Source organism: Pelobates fuscus, chromosome 4 (genome assembly GCF_036172605.1).
Source record: "Pelobates fuscus isolate aPelFus1 chromosome 4, aPelFus1.pri, whole genome shotgun sequence".
NCBI lineage: Eukaryota > Metazoa > Chordata > Amphibia > Anura > Pelobatidae > Pelobates > Pelobates fuscus.
The window spans coordinates 87,641,860-87,647,636 of NC_086320.1; the positions used below are offsets into that span (position 1 = coordinate 87,641,860).

The 5,777-nt window shown below is 36.4% G+C and overlaps 1 pseudogene; it reads left to right on the top strand.

The window, feature by feature from the left end:
- Positions 1 to 1,770: 1,770 nt before the first annotated feature.
- Positions 1,771 to 5,419, top strand: LOC134609337 (proteasome subunit alpha type-4-like; annotated as a pseudogene).
- Positions 5,420 to 5,777: the final 358 nt, after the last annotated feature.

Consider the following 5,777-nt stretch of genomic DNA (forward strand, 5'->3'; position numbering starts at 1 on the left):
CCTACCCCTGCTCCATAGCTCTACATACTTAACCATATACAATATTTATTCCTTTTTTTCTACGAGGAAACCTCCCACTACCACGAACATACAAAGAATTCACCTCGCACTTGATCTTTAGGTGGGGATCATTCTGCCCAGGCGCATAAGTCGGAGCTGCATTGAAGCTCTCAAAACATGTGAGTGCACATTTTTTATTTAACATCATTTCTAGTTTTAAATATTACACTATTGTGTTACTTTGTTTTTTCTTTCTTTATTACATATACCCTAATGAAGACTATTAGGCACTGCACCTCCCCTCTATTTTATATCCAACTTATCAATTCAGATGCCTTTCACTTTTTTCTTTCAGTGTGATTGGTTCTTTTCAATGTTCTTCTGTCATTTTCCATGCCGGATTTAGAATTCTAGACTGATTAGTTGGACATTTTGACATATGTTTATTGTCTTGTTTACTGTTTCCTTACCTGTTTATTATTTGCTTCAAAGAGGAGGAGCTTGTGCTGTCAGGGATTTTTGTGTATCAACTAACTTTTTTCTGATTGGTTGTTCTGTTTCTGTGCTGCAGGAGATTTTCAGTAAAGAGAGTTATGCAAATATTCCCCTCCTGTAATTACTAAAATTAAGATTATTGGTACACTTCCATTAGCATAATCTACAATTTTATCTGTACCAGGAATTGTTAGTTATCCTAGTTTTTGGAGGAAGGTGAGGACATTTAGACCATGACCTTCATGTCACCCCTCACCAAATACACCCACATCACTACTCTTCCGACCCACCCCTTTTTTTTCTGCCCCCCTTTTTTCTTTCCTGCTATTTCTTTCATCTTTCTCATTCTTTCGCATTCTTGAAGAGTACTTTTTACTCTATTTGGGGACTGTAATTCAACTTACACAGTGACACTCAGTGATTCCCTACACAATCTGGTTTACACGTAGCCATTGGTTTTACAATCTGGAAGAGCTTACTGAATGTTGGGATACCTGAAGTATTAGCTAATTTCCAAATATATTTCTTATTCATGGTTACACCTCGGCTTGTTCTCAAAGTCATGCATGTCTTTTTTCTGTATCAAATGTTTAGTCTTACAAATAAATATTGTCAAAAAATATATATTTTGATAGTGCTTTTTTTCCCTCTCTTTTCTTGATTCACACTACAAAATGCTATGGTATACACATTCACTGAGAAACATTTGTGGGTTATGTTATAAATAGAACACATAGAATATCAGCATAAATTATAAATCACCATCAGCCACCTTCAGTTGGCAGGCAGTCTATATTGTGATACTGTGTGCATGTGATCTGTTTACTGACTATCACATTTTCAGCACATATACTTACTTTATTCACTTAAAAAAAGAAAATGAAAACAAAACATTTTTATTTTTGACAATGTCTGTGTTGTATAAAGAAATCAATGGTTTAAATATCAAACATGTTTTAGTCTTTCCAGATACATAATGCTTGGTACTGCAGTGGCACAACACCCACACTATGGAATTACAAAATGGGCATTGTTAACATGTAAATTGTTTAAACAACTAACAGATTGTTTGCTTCAAGCATGTTTTTTTTCCTCTGTCCATAAATATGAGAAAATGAGTATTCAAAGAAATAACTTAAAATAACTAAAGAGCTCAGCGGCCATCTTGGAAAGCCCCTGTGTGCAGTGACTGAGCGATCTTACTGGCTGCTGGAGCTTCCTCCCGGTACTTACAGACCACAGAATCTAAACGAGCGGCTGAAACACCACATTAACATGTCTTGAAGATACGATTCCAGGACTACTATATTCTCCCCTGAAGACGCTGTATCAGGTGGAATATGTCATGGAAGAAATTGGACATGCAGGCACCTGCTTGGGAATGTTAGCAAATTATGGCTTTATGCTAGGAGCCGAGAGACGTAATAAAGACAAGCTGCTGGATGAGATGTTTTTTCTCAGAGAAAATCTATAGATTGAATGATGATATAGCATGCAGCGTCATCGGACGCCAATGTATTGACAAACAAACTAAGGCTCATTGCACAGAGGTACTTGCTACAGTATCAGGAGCCAATCCCATGTGAGCAACTGATCACTGCTCTCTGTGACATAAAACAAGCATACACTCAGTTTGGAGGGAAACGTCCATTTGGTGTGTCCCTTCTTTACATAGGCTGGGACAAGCACTATGGGTCCCAGCTGTATCAAAGTGACCCCAGTGGAATCTACGGATGGTGGAGAGCTACATGCATTGGAAATAACAGCGCAGCAGCAGTTTCCATGCTGAAGCAGGACTACAGGGAAGGAGAGATGAGCTTGAAATCAGCTCTTGCATTAGCTGTTAAAGTCCTCAACAAAACCATGGATGTCAGCAAGCTGTCAGCTGAAAAGGTTGAAATTGCCACGTTAACGAGAGAGACCGGAAAGACCAAGATAAGAGTCTTAAAACAGAAAGAAGTTGAGGAATTAATAAAAATAAAAAAAACTGAAGAAGAAGAAGCGAAAGTAAAACGAGAGAAAAAAGACATAGAACAAAAGGAAAAAGACAAATTAGTTTTGAAAAAAAAAAATGTTTTTTCTCAGGTTGTGTATTATTTTTTTTCTGCACATTTATATTACCAAATTTTCAGGTCTGGACTACAGTGACCCAGTCAAACAAATGCTTTTGTTGGATTCTCAAATTTAATTTTTTGTTTTCGATTTAAAAATTTAAATAAATGAATAAATAAAAAAAAATAACTGAAAGTCTAATTAAAACCATTATTGGCACATACAAATGTAGACTTTTGCATACAAGGTAGATAAGTAAACCTTTATATGGTCAAATTAGAGAAATGCACATATGGATAATTTATTTAGGGCTCCTAATTCACTCTCCACTAGTGAAAGGCAAGAAAAAATTGGATCCGTAAGTAACGTTTGTCAAATCTATGAAACTAGAAGCTTAATGCATGCTTTTGTGCCGGCAAGTCACATTCTGATCTGGCTAGTAGCCAAAGACCTGAAATTCCAAGCCCTGTTTATTTATCCTAAAATATATTTATTCACAATTCCATGAGCCTACACTTGGCGACTATGCAGAACAGTATAGGGGAACCAGTTTAAAATACTGGGATAAGTATTGTTCTAATGACAGATATCAGATCTGTGCCCATAATTTGGCAGTGTATTGAGTGGGTATTCTATAATCTAGGCTAATTTTTGCAAGGAAATAGCCTTGATTCAAGTTTTGCTAGCTTGACCACTTTGCCCTTTACAGATGTCCAAATGCTTCTAAGCAATGAGGGGGGAAATAATATAATAATATAATATACCAGAATGACAAGTGGGTATGGAGTGAATATAGTCTTTAAACCAATTGTGCCCAGTGCTGAAAGTCTTTACAAAAAAAAAAAATGCCAAGAGGGCGGCAATGTTCATTGTGTGTACAATTAAAGTGACACATTAGGCCCCATATCATTTCAGATTATCGGCCAGGGTATCGTTGCTGCAGCCTTATGTTTGAGAAATTTTGAAACTAAAAAAAATTGTGCATTAACTAGGGCTTTAAGCGGAGATAACAAATATGGATTTGTGATTAAGCATTGGCTAGACTCCCATAGCAAATATGACTTTGTTTTTAATTATTGGTTAGAAGCACGTAACAAATATGGCTTTTTGATTTATTATTGGGTAACTGGATTGACGGAGGAGGAGCCCTGCACACTCTAAACACTTTATGTGTGAGGATGTCACTGTATCTGCCCTCATTACTAGTATGGGGTCAGTGCTGTTACCCCATGGAGATGTAAGAAAGATGCCTAAAGGCTGGCAAGCATCATAAGAGTTGTAGTTCTATAGCAACTGGGGGCTAAATTGTTGTCAATCCCTATTCTGTTAAGAAAAAGAAAAATAGATCAGTGATGCCTACATATGATTAGTGTCAGCTGGCTATCCTAACCTCAACGTATAACCTCAACCAGAGCATCATGTACAGCAACATTCATAAAACGGTCTCTAACTGGGGACTGGCAGCTGGATCAGAGATCACCATGACAACTGTCATAGAAATGTCATTATTATTAACTATTAACATTGTGTTTTATTTAAAGATAAACTGTGTTATTTATGAAAGTGTGAATTGTTGGGAATTCAAAGTAAATTAAAAGTGAAATAAAAATTCTAGCCCGAACTATCCTAATTAGAAAACAATTCTCCACTTTAGCTATGTTTTCAGTTAAGCTATTTCATCGTAAAATTTAAATTTTACAAAATTCACTTTGAATTCCAGTCAATTCAAATTGGTGTGAATAACCATGAATGTATTTTCACAATACACCTCACTTAGCTGCAAGTATAATATAAAAAATACAATTTATTAAATTACTGAGAGAACACATATCAAACGGAATGTCAAATGGATTTAATTAAAATGTACTTCAATTTAGGTTGAAGATATATTTTTTTTATTTTTTTTATGCTACATACTGTTGCGTATCTGGTAGGTTATATGCTAATACATGATATTGTGTGTATGTTTTTCTGTACATTTATGTAATTATATCTAATGTATGTATTGCCTTTTGGAATATATATAGATTTAAAATGGATTTTGTTTCTCCAGTCTCTTCCTTTTACCTCGGGAAGATTGAAATGGCGAGATGAAGCAGGTAATTAAAGCAGCGTGTGCCTTTCCAACTAGCACGATATCTCTTGGATTGAACTTCTAACCTGACATAAATATATTGCATATTGTAACCTGTTTCTCCTGATTATTAACCTTCAGCATGGCAACCTATAAATCATCCCTGAAACAGCTGGCGTTCAGCATTGCCCCAAAGGTGTATGATTCTGATCGTTTTATATATATATCTTGGTATGCAGACATGAAAAATGCATTGAAGAGTCCGCTACTGTAGGACTCATTGTAATGAATTTTCACTAAAACATAGATCATGCTTAAAACTGGTGTCTGCTTATTATAATTCAGCCATTTATATTTCCTTGAATTACCTTGTCTAACTCAACTTTTTTTCCCCTCTGTAGTAGGCAGAAAGTACGATTATAGTGATCAGCTACAGGCATCATCTTGTTTAATGTATTCTTCTTCTGGGGTCCATGGAACAGATTGATGCAACATCGATCTTCATTCACCAAAATCAGAAGTGTGCATTGGACTAGATCTGACACTTTGTTTTATTAACTCTTTTTGTTTAGCAAAGAGCAATGCTGCTCTTCTGGAGCATGTCACAAACTGTCTCACTTCCATCCGTACCTGGATGTCTTCCCGTTTTCTAAAACGTAATCTTTCTTAGACTGAACTCCTCATCTTCCCCTCTTAAAATAGTCCTCCTCCATTAATGTCCCTGCAAGTCAACGGGACATCTACTACCCCAACCCTGAAGCTCGCTGCCATGGTGTTAAAATTGACTCATGGTCTTAACTTTTCTCTTGTCTCTCTCCAAATCCTGTAACTTTCACGTTAAAAACATTGCCCACGTTAGACCTTTTCTAACTCATGATACAACTTATTCATGCATTCATCATTTCCCGACTTGACTATTGCAACTCATTACTCATCGACCTTCCAAATACCCTCATTGCCCCTCTTCAGTCTGTAATGAATTCTGCAGCCAGGCTCATCTTCCTGACTGACCGCTACTTCCACACCTCACCTATTTGGCAATCATTACATTGGTAGACCCTTCAGGGTCCAATTTAAGCTGCCTTCAGGATTCAATTCAAGACTAACCTAAAAAGCCCACAATAACTCCACTCATCACTACATTTCCTCTTTACTC